The following is a 14,536-nucleotide window of genomic DNA, read 5'->3' on the forward strand; positions in this document are numbered from 1 at the left end:
ACTGGATTTCTTCTCTTAAAAGTTTCCACTGTCAGATCACTTATGACTTCGCCCATTTTCAGCTGGTATTTTGTCAGCTGGATATCAATTTCGGGATGAACATTTGAAGAAAATGCCACGTGATATTGGATTTGAAAATTTAAGTTGTTTCCACTCATTAGAAAAGCTTGGGAACGTATAAATAAATTTCTAAATTTAGTTGTTCCGGTACTTCTCCCAGCATGTGTTTCACTGTAATCCTCACTGGGAATTTTACAAAGAGGCATTTCATGATAACTTCTTGGAAATTCTCTAAACATATGTGAACAGAGAGTTCCTGCCCAAATCATTTCAAGATTTGTGAACTGAACTTCCTAAATTCCCAAAGGTAAATTTGTTGAAAAAAAAAATAATGTCCATCACTTGTCTTTTCAAGCACAAGGCAGTAAGAACTGGGTGGTGGATATATTACTTGCCGGTAGGACAGAAGACATTGGTCTTGCAGATCTACAGTCCTCCAGTAACAAAGACTCACTCCCTACAGATGTCTTGCACTGGTTTGGATGTAGATTTGTGCATCCAGAAACAAACTCCTAGCAAGATTTTCCTATCTGTGGGGTTAGAGTTCATCAGTTCACAGCTGCAAACTGGAGAAGAGGCTTAATATTAAGAAAGCCCACCACTGTGAAGAGGCATAAACTCACCCCATATAGTTTTATAACGCTTCTCTGCTTTTTCTTTTTTTTTTTCCACTTGGCACATGATTTGTAATGTATTGGATTAGAAAATGTATCTTAAACTGACAGAGCAGTTCCTTGAAAATCCACACTGATAAACTAGCATTTTCTGGGCCTCTGGCGCAGGCATAAAGTCTCCTAATTTTAGCTGAGATTCAGTGTTTCATGGCTTCAGAGACCTATTCTTTGTTTCTTTGTAACTGACTGAAAGAAAAAAAGAATTGCAGCCTCCCAGAAAAAAAAACAGGAAAAGAAAGCATCATATGGATCTTGTCATGCACTTCATTCCCTTAGGTAGGGTCTTGCTGTGTCAGAGTCTCTGGTTTAATAATAATACCGCAATCTTATTCTGTATGTTTTCTGGCTTGACAGGGCCTTTGCTGATTAATGTTGTCAGAGAGAGATGTGCTGAAAAACACCTTCTAATGCATTACATGGAAGTCTCAATCTAACAGATGTACAAGTTCAGTTTATTGTCATGTTCTTTTACCAGGAAAAGTCAAGACTTTGGGCTAAATCAATGATGTAATTTGTTTAATGCGGAGTTTGATTTTGCTCAAGTCAGACCTTGCCAGTCTTCTCTTTTTCTGATGCATGTTAATAAGTTTCTTTTGTTTCTTTTTAAGTTTCTGATTTCCTTTTTTTTTTTTCTTTTTTTTTTTCTTTTTTTTCTTCTAGATCTGCTGCTCCTGCTGTGAGTGAGTTTCTTGAAAGATATTTATGCATAAAATAAATTCTTTCCTGTCTGGTCTGAATGAAAATATCTTGCAGTTTCTCCTGACTTTTTCAGAAGTATTTTGATCTTAATATTTCATGCACGACAGAAGTTTCACAACTATCAAGCAGGTGAATTTGCTTTGATGAAATCAAATCTTTTGTTATGAGATATGGAAATACTCTGCTGCCATTGTGAAAAATATAAAGACACTTAGAGCAGGAATAAAATCTGCAAAAGATCTGAAGAGAGCATTACATCCTTGCATAACAGAATTTTATTTGGAAATATTGATTGCAATATTCAAAGGTCCTAATCTTGAATATGGATAACAAATGTGTCAGTAGTAATTTGCACTGAATTCCTAATTATTAAGAAATAATGTATATGTGGTTTTCCACAAATTGCATATTTTGCACACACGTTTTCCTTTGTGGAACTACTGCATGTTTATCCCTGCGCTGTTTACAACCAATCAGAAATGCTGCTTCCTGAAGGAAGGTGCGGCCCATGAAAGGTCCCATGCTGTAGCAGGCATCAGCAGGAGGAGGAAAATTGGAGAGAGACCATTGGAAACTGATCACCAACCCCATTCCCCACACCTGTGTCCCACTGAGGAGATGGAAGAGTCAGGAGTGAAGGGGCTTTTCCTTCTTTTCTTCTCCCAGTGTCCTGTTGAGGAGAGAGAGCGGCTAAGCAGCTGGATGGGTGTTTGGCTGCTGGATAAATTTAGCCCACTACATCTGAACGTGTATTATGCAGAATTTATTTGAATTGACCTCTATTTACTTTATTCTTCCTGCTTAGGTGTTGAAGCTCAAAGCATTACTTTTTGGCAAAGCTGAATTGAGAATGTATTTCTCTCCTCTGTGTCTAGCTATCATTCCGAGAAGAACTTATCACTTAAATATCAATTAAGATATAGGAATAGAAAACAGAAGGAACACTAAAAAAGATAAGTCTTTTCTCCAAATCTGGAGAGGCATACTGTAGGCTTAATAGAATAATGATGTAGCTGTAAACAGGTGATCATGTAGGTCAAATTAATCTCTGAGCTACATGAGTTTTAATGAGAGAAGTCTGCTTTCCCCAGTGCTCAGCTCTCTGAAGAACCTGCACTAGCTCACAATTGCTGTTTGTTGGCTTTGCTGGTTGGCAAAGCACCATGGTCGGTGCCAGAATGGACGCTCTCCATATGAGCATCATGGCACATCAACCATATCTGTGGGAGTTTGTTTTCCTGGGGCTTGAAAAGAGCTGAGACCTCACCTTTCACTGCAGGCAATATTTGTTGGAATGCAATTCTTTGCATAGTCTTGCACTACTATCTGCATGAAATGGATCCTCATTTCTGCTTTCTCAGTGTCTTCAGAAGTGTTCGATGAATCCCTCTCCTGCAGCTCATGGCAGAAGCAACTTCACATACCTCGGAAGTTTTGCCTGAACAGCTCATCAGCTATGCTGAATTCATTAGGGAGTATGGAACAACCTGTGTGCACGCATAGAGAGAAGTAGTGCTGAAAACTGTTTGTCTGAGTGAATTATCTGGAGTTTTCCCTTTGGCTTGTTCTAGCCTGGTCCTGTGGATGGAAGACATTAGATGTTCTCCCAGAGGGCATCCTGGGACTGCTTTCACCATCATGCGCCCTGCTGCTGTGTGTGTTCTGCTCCTGCGTCACTGCATGGAGAATAGGGACAGCTGAGTTGTTCCTGGCTTGGACTAACACACTAACGCAAATGCACCACAGGCTGTACATGAGCAACTCTTCTGAGTTGCCAGAAGAGCTTTTGGTTTTGCCATGTATACAGCTATGACTCAGTGAAACTTTTGTTTTTTTGTGTCCTACTTTTATATTTCTAATACCCATCCTCACAGGCAAGAAGGCTGTATTTATTTGATTCTCAGAGGTGATCAAGACTGAAAAGGGAAGCACATGCTGTTTTAATTCTTTCTCCCCTTTTAAAGCCTGAAAATGTTTGTGTATAATCAATGGATATCAAGATGTTACAATCACAATATAATCAAGAGAGTTAGGCGAAGTGGACAATGATAACAAAAGAGAATAAAATAGAAGGCTTACCCTTAGTCTGGGCTCACCACAAACACCAATAGAGACAATCTCCAGAAGAGATCCTTCCCCACTAGTAGCCAGCTCTTAAATAGGTCTAGGAGGGGTGCAGTCATGCTCCACCCCTTCTGGCAGCACAGGTGAATTGCCTTCACCTGTGCTCCTCTGGCTGGCTCATGGCTCGCCTCAGGTGATCAATCAGAGGTTCAGGCTGTGACTCAGTAGTTCCCATACAGTTTTCTTGTTCTGTGGGGAAGGAAACAAGAGCTATGTAACAACTAGATAAAAGTTAGCAGAAACTGTCATGAGAAGTGATTTGTTCTACTGTCTAAGTTCCCTTTATAAAGGGAACTTTATAAAGGGTGGTGAGGTGCTGGCACAGCTGCCCAGAGAAGCTGTGGTGCCCCATCCCTCAAGGCCAAGTTGGATGGGGCCCTGGGCAGCTGAGCTGCTGGGTGGTAGCCCTGCCCAATGCAAGGGGGTGGGACTGGGTGGGCTTGGAAGTCCCTTCCAAACTAAGCCATTCTATGATTCTGTGAGTAAAGCATCCTCTTTCAAAACATTTAATGTGATCTGGACAATTAGAAAATCACCACAGGTTAGTGTTATGGTTTCTATCAGTCGAAAATGTGGTACATGGAAAAAATGATAGGGATTTCCTACCATTTTACAGATTTACTCAGTACTTCTGTATATTGAAGAAATGTTTCCTTAAAAAATTTTTCTTTAGAGATTTCACTGCTTTTGTCTAATTTTCTCTGTGTAAACTCAATCAAGAGTCACAGAAGAACCTTGATAAAAGCATGCTTGTGTTTTTCTGTCTTATGTCCTGGACATATCCCCATAAACCACAAACCATATAGCATATTTGGAAGTAGGGTCAGTGGTATTTTGTCAGCACCATAGGGCTCTGCCATCAATCAGAAAACATTGTTGTAAGAACAGTTTGCAGGAATCCAATGCATCCCCTCAGCCTGCTGTGCTGGGTGTCCGTCACATGGCACGCTATTGGCAAGATGTTGACACTGTCATTTCTCACAAAGTTGTAAGTGAGCTATGAGCCAAAAGCAGATAAAGAGACAAATTAGCTCATGCAGCAAATAGCAGTATGCCCATGATCATCCTTCCCTGCCTAGATAGTGGAAAGACTGGAGCAATACTTCCAAAAAACTACTCATTATTATTTAAATTTCTCAACACGGCAGTTTTGAAGTGTGGTTGCATAATATTTGTGCAATGTTGTATTAAGAGAAGTGCTTATCACAGACCTGAGACCTCAATTTGGAAAAATAATGGTATCACATGTTTGATTAATGCTCTTCTCCAACACTGATCAACGGCAGTGCAGTGGGAGAAGCGTGGGTTTCCTCAATCTGCCAACAAGAAGGTCTTTCAAGCACGCCAAGAAAACTGCTATTGTTTGTGCCCAGTCCCTAGTCCTGCAAGCTGTTCTGTGCGGGTGGACCTCAGCAGTTTGCAGAGTCCTGGTGAATTTGTTGACTACAAAATGGAGAATTCCATGGCACAAATGCAGTAAATCCCTTCTCCTTGGAAAATGGGATTCAGATTCCTCTGAAGGACAGCTCAGCCTACTTGTATGCAAATTGAGTCGTTGCTAAAAAGGTTGGATTTGGTGCTCCTTAAAAAAGGCACAGCTAGAATATGTATTTTACACACATTTACTTTGCAAGCTGAAATTCAAAGAACGATGTGATGGAAGGATGAATTTCAAAGCAGATTTTGCCATGTCAGAACCATATAATATGTGTGTCCTGCTTGATAGCCAAAGCTTAAATTGTCAGGGTGAGAAGAGCTCAGGATATCTTCTCAGTTACATAACATAGCTTCTATTTGTAGGAGCAGCTTAAGTTGAATGGCTGAGGAGCCAAAGCTATGGGTCGGGGCAATGTGTGCTGCTAAGCACTGTTGGGGCACAGAAAGAGTAATTAAAAGCTGTGTTGAAGCTGGACCACAAAAGAGGCCGTGAAAGACAGACATAGTTTGGCATTTGTATGTGTGCTGGTGTCTGACATTCCTAGGCTCTGGGTGGCCTGGCAAGATCAAGAGCAAAGTGAAAACTCTGAGGGTGCTCATTTGAATTGGACAAGAATCAGGGGAATAGAGGCATGGCCATTTCCACCTTTCTTTCTCTTCTTAGTGGAAAATGGGATTGGACTGGTCAGTGTGTGAAAAGAGTGATGGAAACCTTCCTTTCCATCAAGAGGGACCTGATTGAAACCTTTTGGTTCAGGGCTTGCATGAGGCTGAGCTTTGCAGTCCTGAGCACCAAGGGAAGCTCTAAAACCTGTATATACCCCTAGGGTCCTCCAGAAACCATGTGGACAGTGCATTTTAGAGGTTGTACCTAAGTCTGTTATGAAGAACCATTATCCATATTTCCTTGTGTAAAAGATGTATAGAACATCCAGTAGAATAACTGCATTAAACTACTCCAAATTTATTGTATTACAGACTTCCCTATTCTAATATGAATTAGATGCTTTAACTTTTGTTTTCATTCATATTACCAGGTGTACCAAATTCACTGTTCTATTAAACAGACACTGTAAATAGTGAATATAAAGTAATATCTCCAAAAGTACATATTTTTTAAAGGTAAGATTTAAGAAAAAATGAGAAAAGAAGTATTTCAAGTATTGAAGAAAAGAGCAGGTGGAATATTTTGTTTGCAAACATCTGTATATTTTTTTTCCTTATTTGCCACACAAGTGTTACAGGAAAATGTGAAAAATAATAATCATCATAAATATACTACAGACAACACAAATACACTACAAATGGTTGTGAAAGCAATGATTTTTTGTTTCTTCAAGTCAGGACTGGAAAAATATGCATTAAAACATGGGTTATTTACAGTGCTCTAAAATGATTTTTCCCCAGATTTTTAAAAAGTTTTTGATACATTTCCCATTTGAACTCATCACATTCAATTATTAATTTTTTTTTTTAAGTTCTGTTAATATAAACATACCAGTTCCTATGCTGTAAATTAAATTCTTATTTTATTTCTATGTATGCGTTGTCTTTTACTGTAATGCCAAAGGTTGCTCTCGTCTAATGGCTATAATGAAAGCTTTTACTGCTAAATTAAAATAAAATGAGTTAATGGGTACCTAGTGCCTTGTTCTAGTTAAAATGTGCATCAATTTGCAATGACCATTGCTTTGGGATTATAGTAAGTGTTTTATCTTAGACAAAATGTAACGAACAGTGTGAAATCTTGCTTTTGAAGTACTTAATCTGCTCTTCTGCAAGTCTATTTATAGTTTATTTCATTTTCTAATACCTTTTCTGCCCTTTAACAAGTAATGTTGAAATTTTCCATGGTAGGTGATTGCTTCAGATTGATTCTTTTATAGTGTTGTTGAAAATAGTTCAGACATTGAGAAAATGAGGGTAAGAAAAAATGGATATATATATACATGCATATTCATTTTCTTTTTTATGATGTGAAACAGCAATAGATTTTTCCAAGACTACATTAAAGATCAAGAAATATCTATCACTATTTGCAAGTAAAATATTACACTTTCAGAATTTTACTTTTGCATGAATTGTGTGTGGATAGCTTTTCTGTCGTGCACTGAAAATTGGAGTTTTTGATAAGAATTTTTGATAAGTTTTGATGAGTTTTGATAAGTGTTTGATAAGAGTTTTTTGTGTCTTGGTAACCCTGTCTTTGGGAAAAAGATACAGCAGGCACTGTGCACCCCTGCACTAAACTCAAGACATACAAATATTTGCAAATGTACAAATGAACTCAGACAGTGATTTGTACTTGTGACCCACAAAAGCAGAGGTCTGTTTTGATGCTAGCCTTGCAGCTTCACTACCAAAACCAAATATGATGCTCTTACAGCTATGGACACCTGTGACACCCAGGACCAAGACCCACAAGAAGAAACCATACTGCAGGGAATATCGTAAAAAGAAACACTGTGGACTTGTAGTGGGTGACTCTCTATTAAAAGGCACTGAGGTGCCCCTCTGCCAGAGTCTTTAGAGGTTTGATGCCTCTTGGGGGACAAGACCTGAGACTTTGCCAGGGGAGAGCCCCTGAGAGTTTGTCAAGAGCACAGACTGCTATCCACTATTGTTCTTCCACAGGGGCATGAACATCAGTGGAAGCTGGAACACTGTCAGAATGAAAAAAAAACCCTGGAAGTGCAAGTGAAGAACTGAGTGACCTTCTCTTCAATTTTGACAGCTGGAGGAAAGAGAGAAGATACATAATGCATACGAGTTCCTGGCTGTGTGGCTGGTGCCAGCACAAGGGTTTGGTTTTTATGACAATGGGACTTTCTGTGAAAATATAACCTGTTGAGGAGGGATGGGATCCACCAGTCTAGAACAGGCAAGGCAATCTTTGGAAGCAGACTGGCCAAACTAGTGAGGTGGGCTTTCAACTGAAAGACTTGAGGGTGGGGTCCAAAATGGCAGTGTTCATGCCATTACAACTGTCTGGGAAAGAAGGCAGGCCACCCAGAACAGTCACAATTATTCTTTAACTCCTTCCTGAGACGTGAGCCAGGAGGTCAGCCACCGCAAAAGTGTGTATAGATATGGAAGATCCTCCTGAATCCCTCTAGAGAAACCTGCATCCTCTGCTCCCTTTTCTTCTCTGAAGTGCCTATATACCAATGCATGCAGCATGAGGAATAAACAGGAAGAATTAGAGAACTTTATGGTTGCAGGGCCATGACCTCACTATGACCATGGAGACATGGTGGGACAACTTACATGACTGGAATGCTGTCATGGATAGCTATGTCAGTTTTAAGAAAGAGAAACCAGCAAGGTGAGGTGATGGAGTTGCACTTAATGTGAGAGAGCAACGGGAATGTGTTGAGGTCTGTCTAGGGATGAATGATGAACGAGTGAGAATTAAGGGGCAGGCTAGTATGGGTGACACCACTGTGAGCGTTTACTATAGGACACCTGATCAGGACATGGAAGTTGATTAGGTTTTCTATCAACAGCTGAAAATAGCTTCACAGTCACAGGAACTGGTTGTGACAGAAATCTTCACAACTCTGAAGTCTGACGGAAAAACAGCACTGCCAGGCACTCACAGCCCAGGAAATTCCTGCAGTTCATGGAAGATAACTTTCTGACGCAGGTGGAAAGAAGCTATGGAGCAGAGGTGTCTTGCTGGACCTTGTTCATACAAACAAGGATGGACCAGCTGGGATTGTGAAGGGTAGGGGCAGCTTTAGATGTAGCAACTATGAGATAGCAGAGTTCCAAATCCTACATGAAAGAAACAAGGCAATAATTGGGATTGTGACCCTTTACAACTGTCTCCCATACCATCATCATTGGTAAGCTTAGGAAGTAAAGGATAGACAAGTGGATGGTGAGGTGGACTGAGAACTGGCTGACTGGCAGAGATCAGGGGGCTGTGATCAGCAGCATAAAGTCTGGTTGGAGGCCAGCAGGTTGAGGGAAGTGATCCTCCCCCTCTGCTCTGCCCTGCTGAAGCCACTTCTGCAGTGCTGTGTCCAGATGTTGAGAGGCCTGGAGCATCTCCCTTACAAGGAAAGCCTAAGAGATCTGGGGCTGTTCGGCCCAGAGAAGAGAAGACTGAGGTGAGATCTTATCAGTGCTTATAAATATGGGTGGAAGTCAAGTAGATGAAGCCAGATTCTTTTCAGTGGTGCCCAGTGACAGAACAAGAGGCAACAAGCACAAACAGGAACATAGGAAGTTCCATACATGAGGAAAAACTTTGTCACTTTGAGAGTGACAGAGCACTGTAACAACCAGAGAGGATGTGGAGTCTCCTTCCCTGGAGATATTAAAGACACCTGGATGCTTTCTTGTGCAAGTTACTGTAGGGAGCCTTTAGCAGGAGGTCAGACTGGATGATCTCCAGAGGTCCCTTTCAACCCCTATGATTCTGTGATTGTGTCATTCTGTGATTCAAATTCAGATACTTATCCACTGACACTGCAATTGTTACAGAGCTTTGTGCAGGCTTTTTGACGGGAAAAGCAGTGAGCTGATTTTTTATGCCTGAATTTATGGAAATACATGAGCACTTAGGTACATTTGTAATCTGCAATCATTTTTTTTTTTTCCTGTAAAAATAAGTTGGCAAATAAGATTCAAACTTTTAAAAAAGCCTCTGCTCAAATACAGTAAAAGAACCTTGGATCTTAAGAAAATATTTGTATTAGCTAACAAATGACTGTAAACAAACACATCTAGCTGAATTATTTATTTATATCTGGGAAATTAGTCATTTCTTTGATGAAATTATATATGAGCTATCATATTCATTAGTCTAACAGTTATGTGGCTGGATGAAACATTATCTAGCAATGTACCAGACAATTGTTTGTCCATCAGTGGATCAATATATTATTTACAATATGGCTTTTTTGGGCATTATTTGACCATTGGTAAACATGTTGTTTAGAGAAGTCACAGAAAAATTTGTACTCAGTAATATTTGGCTGGTGTCAAGATTATTCTATACAGCAATACTGAAGAAACAAATGGAGTCCTTAAATTCTTGGTCTGCAGGCTTTTTTTGTTTTTGTTTTTGTTTTTGTTTTTGTTTATCAGAGCTCAGAATTGGACTCAGCGCTTCAGATGTGTCCTGTCAGTGGAATCACAGAATTGTTTAAGTTGGAATGGACCCTTAAAGGTCATCTGGTCCAATTACAATGTCATGAACAGGGATACCTACAACTAGACCAGGTTGCTCAGAGATTGGTCCATCCTGATCTTGAATGCCTCCAGGGATGGGACATCCACTACTTCTCTGGGCAATTTGTTCCAGTGCTTCACTATCCTTCTTGTGATTTTTTTTTTTCCTTATATCCAATCTAAATCTCCTCTCTTTTAGTGTGAAAGCATTTCCCCTTGTCCTATCACAGCAGACCCTGGTGAAGAGTCCGTGTCCTTTCTTTTCTGATAGCCTCCCAGTACTAAGTAGAGAGGGAAGATCACCTTTTTCCATCTCCTGTTGATGTTTTGTTTATGTTACCAAGGATGGCACTGGCCGTTTTTTTTTTTTTTTTTGCCATGAGAGCATGTTACTGGTTCATGTTTTCTATCTTGTCAACCAGAAACCCTATGTCCTTTTCGGCAAAGCACCATTCCAGCTGGTTGATCCCCAGCATATACTGATGCCTGTTACTCCTTCACAGTGGCAGGACTCAGCATTTCAAATCATCTCCCCCAAGGGAAGGAGTCCATTGCATGACTGCCCTCTACTTCACGTGTGATAGTGTGCACAGTCTTGACTGAGCCATACTTGTCCAGTTGTTACACAAGACAGTGGGGAATATGAAAATCACATTCTTTCACAGTCCTACAATGTGTCATACAGTCTGGTCCTACCTCCTGCCTGTGCTTTGCCAGTGGGAGTTCACTGAACCCATAAAAAGCTGCCAAGGATCACTAACAGAGGAGCTGGTGGATGGCTTTGGATGGAAGATGCTTTCCTACTCTGCTTCCCTTCCTCCCATCATCCAGCAACTGGAGAGCTGCAAGCAGCCCCACCACCTAGGGAGCTCCACATCAGCAGAAGAGAGATTTCCTCACCCTGATCCTCTGAGACCAGTCTGTATGGTTCACTGTTTCAAAGAAACTCCAGTTTGCTGTAATCTTTTACCTATTAATTTAAATTTGTATGGATGGGTTAACACTGCTTAACCCATTTCATTATTTCTTTTTTCCCCCAAAACCACTTAGACAAGAATTTACCTCAATTTTTATTGAAAATTCAGGGCTGGGTTTAGTCAGGAGACTGAACCTGTTGCCTAGGTCTATGAGGCAAGCTCAAGAAATTGCACTTGATAAAAACTTCCTTAAAGGCTTAAGAGTTACACAGTTGGGACTCTTCAGAAGGTGTTTTCATGGGTTTGTTTCTTTCAAGGTGAAACATGATTAATTTATGAACATTTCTTATTCCTTAACCCTCTGCCCAGGAGGTCTCCAGACTCTTCCTTCCTTCTGGCTCCCAAGCCCTTGGGTACCCAGCCATTCTCAGCTCTCTCCTGGGCAGATCCTACTGTAATCCTGGTTTGCAATCTCTGTCCTGGTGCTCAGCACTTCCACTACTATATTCCAGTTAAAATCTGCTAGAAAAAATTCAGACAAATATCTGTTCTAAATATCTTCTGGTATCCCCATTATTGTTCATTTGTTCATGTTAGGTTCTAACTTGCATGTGAGTATCTGTTGTGAAAGGCTGCCAGTCATTTTAGGATGGATTATGGCAGTCACTCAAATGGTTTACAATTACCTCTATGTATGTCTATAAATTTAAAAACAATAACAGCTGTATTCTAAAATGTAGCATCTTCTAACTCACAGTAAATAGGACCTCTGTCAGGGTCAAGAACATGCAAGGAAAGGGGAAGGCATTTTTCAGCTCCTCTGGTTTCGTAGAAATGATGGCTAACTCATAGTTACGAAATAAATTTGTATTTAAAAAAAAACATAATGAGATAGTTGAATTCACTACTTAACTTTTGGTCTTTTTATTTTTCATTAAGCCTTATTAGTCTTTTTTTTTTAATTAAAAATATTGCTTTTAGATTCACAAAGAAGGCTAAATAGTGGCAGCTTATTTTTATCCTTTGCTCAAATAGAACAGGACAGGAATGAATCACAAATCATTGAGACCGTATATTAACACAAGCTTGGGACGTAAAACTGTGCATTTTATTTTGCTGATTCATTTACAAAGATAATTAAAATCAGAACATTCCCTAATAAGCTTCAAGGCTGAGCACATGCCCACATACCATGGTACCCTTTTTCTCCATCAGTAGCAAGAGATGAAGTGAAGAGCCACATTCTGAATGACCAAGCCACCTTCACCCTCTGGCCCAGGAGTCCCATTTAGGCCCCGCTGCTTGGATAAACTATGTTCCATGTAGGTATAGTGTGCCCAATCTTCTTGATTTTTTTGCTTGCCCATGGACCTGCCTTTGTGACAGGGAACATATCTGTTAGCCACTGGGCTGCTGGCTGAGTTGGAATATGCTCCTGGATGCCCCTTGGGATAAGCTCTTCCTGCAATTTCCTGACCTCCTATGCAGGGTAATCTTCTCACACATCCATCAGCTCTTGAATGTGAGCAGGTCTTGTCTATTTAGTTTCTTCAGTGTCAGTACAATTAACTTTGTTACCCTTGGTGTGCCTTTTCTGGGTTGGTTACATCTTCTTGAGAAAGGAACAGCTACATCTATATCCTAGGTCCACCTACATCTCTACTTCAGGAATTTACATAGCAGAACCATGATGTTTTTAGCTATGCTCTCCACCCTCCCTAACAATTAATATCATTCAATTTGTCTGTTGTTGAGCACTATGTTAGTGTTCTCTGAGAACTGTCCAAACTGACTCCAACATCCTTTCCCAAGTGGCAATAGCAAGTTTAGAGTCCATCATTTCTTTTATGTACGGACTTTTTCTTTCAATGTGCATTGCTCTGCATTTATTGGCACTGAATTTAATTTGCCATTTTATTGCCAAGTAACCTACTATCACGAGAACATTCTTTAAATTATGCTAATTTATGACTATTTGGAAAACATAATCTTGCATCATTTGGAAATGTAGTTCTTTGGCTGCTCACATCTTTTCCATTTATGAACCCTGAAGAGCAGAGTTCCCAGCAAGATTCTAAAAGGATGAAGATGTAACTTCTCTTTGGAGAAAGCTGGCTTTCTACTTCAGATTTTGTCTTCTTAAGTCTCAGTTATTGTGAGAGACAAGAGGGAAGATTTTCCCTCTCGCAGCATCATAATTTAACATTACTAACAAAAGGGTTGATGTTAGGAGCTATCTGATAAGATGGGAATATTCTGTTCTTTGGAGCACTTTGAGTGGACCAACTTCTTTCAAAATTTCTTGCAGATTAGGGGGCACGAGGGTTTTCTGTATGATCACAAATGCTAACTTCCACTACTGTTTCTACCTCCTTTCTATTCCACATCCAAGTAAAAGGAAATAAATATTCAGAAATTTTCACTTGCATGTATTCGTGTTTATAAAACCCTTGCTATCCAGTCACCTGAATGCACATCCTCAGCAGTGCGTTTGCTCTCATAGCACATCATTTTAAAATGGGATTTGGATCATCTACAGTTGCAGTGCAAGAAAGTAGCTGGCTAACACAGAGCAGTGCCTATCACCTTTAGGCGTAATATCTGTCCATTATACAGCTCTCGTGATGGTCAAACAGCCCAAGAGTCCAAGTACTTATGCAACTGAGTAATCAAATCTTCCACCTCTCAAACCTTTCTCAGCCATGAAAAAATGAATAAGAAATATTTTAACTGTTGTGGATATCAGAAATGGGATCTTGTAAAATGCACTGAGAAGCACTAGCAGGGCCATTTGTGAGGACATCTGATTTCCCATAACCCCCTTGCTTTGCAGGTCTGAGAACAGACCAGGACCACAGCTTTGGGGGAACTTCTGTGGAAACACGGTACAGATAGGCACCCAGAAACCATCTTGCAACATCAGCTTAGACAAAATTGTGTTTCCAGTAAACTTTGTCATGTAGTTTTTCAAGTTAAACACATTCTGTACTTTTCTTATTTTGTTGTTTGCCTTAGCAATGGTGCATGTACATAAGCCCTATACTCTACAGTAAGCAGAATCATGTGAAACAACAAAAGAGTAAATGGAGCTCAGGTTTCTTTGTTTCTCTGTTGTTCTGTAAAATTCAGTATCTTTTTCCTAGTGTGACCAAGCAGTTTAGTGTGCTGACTTAATTGAGTTATTTAATTGGAGAAATGACTTCTTAATAGCTCCTTTTTAGTTATTTAGCTGTTAAACAGAGGTAGATTCTCTGTTCATGAAGCTAGTGAAAGAGGTGCTTAATGTCAGCTAAATTCTGCCACGATGCCTGGCTGAGGCTAATCATTCAGAGATCACCATCCATATGAGTTTATGTATCCATCTGTTGTGTTTGTGCTCATTCAAAACTCTCAAAGTAAAGAAGCAGCTTTGACCACAGAAATATCAGTATTACCACAAAGGTT

This window comes from Centrocercus urophasianus, unplaced genomic scaffold (genome assembly GCF_019232065.1).
Source record: "Centrocercus urophasianus isolate 14NV4802_14NV808 unplaced genomic scaffold, USGS_Curo_1.0 seq_11, whole genome shotgun sequence".
Classification (NCBI taxonomy): Eukaryota; Metazoa; Chordata; class Aves; order Galliformes; family Phasianidae; genus Centrocercus; species Centrocercus urophasianus.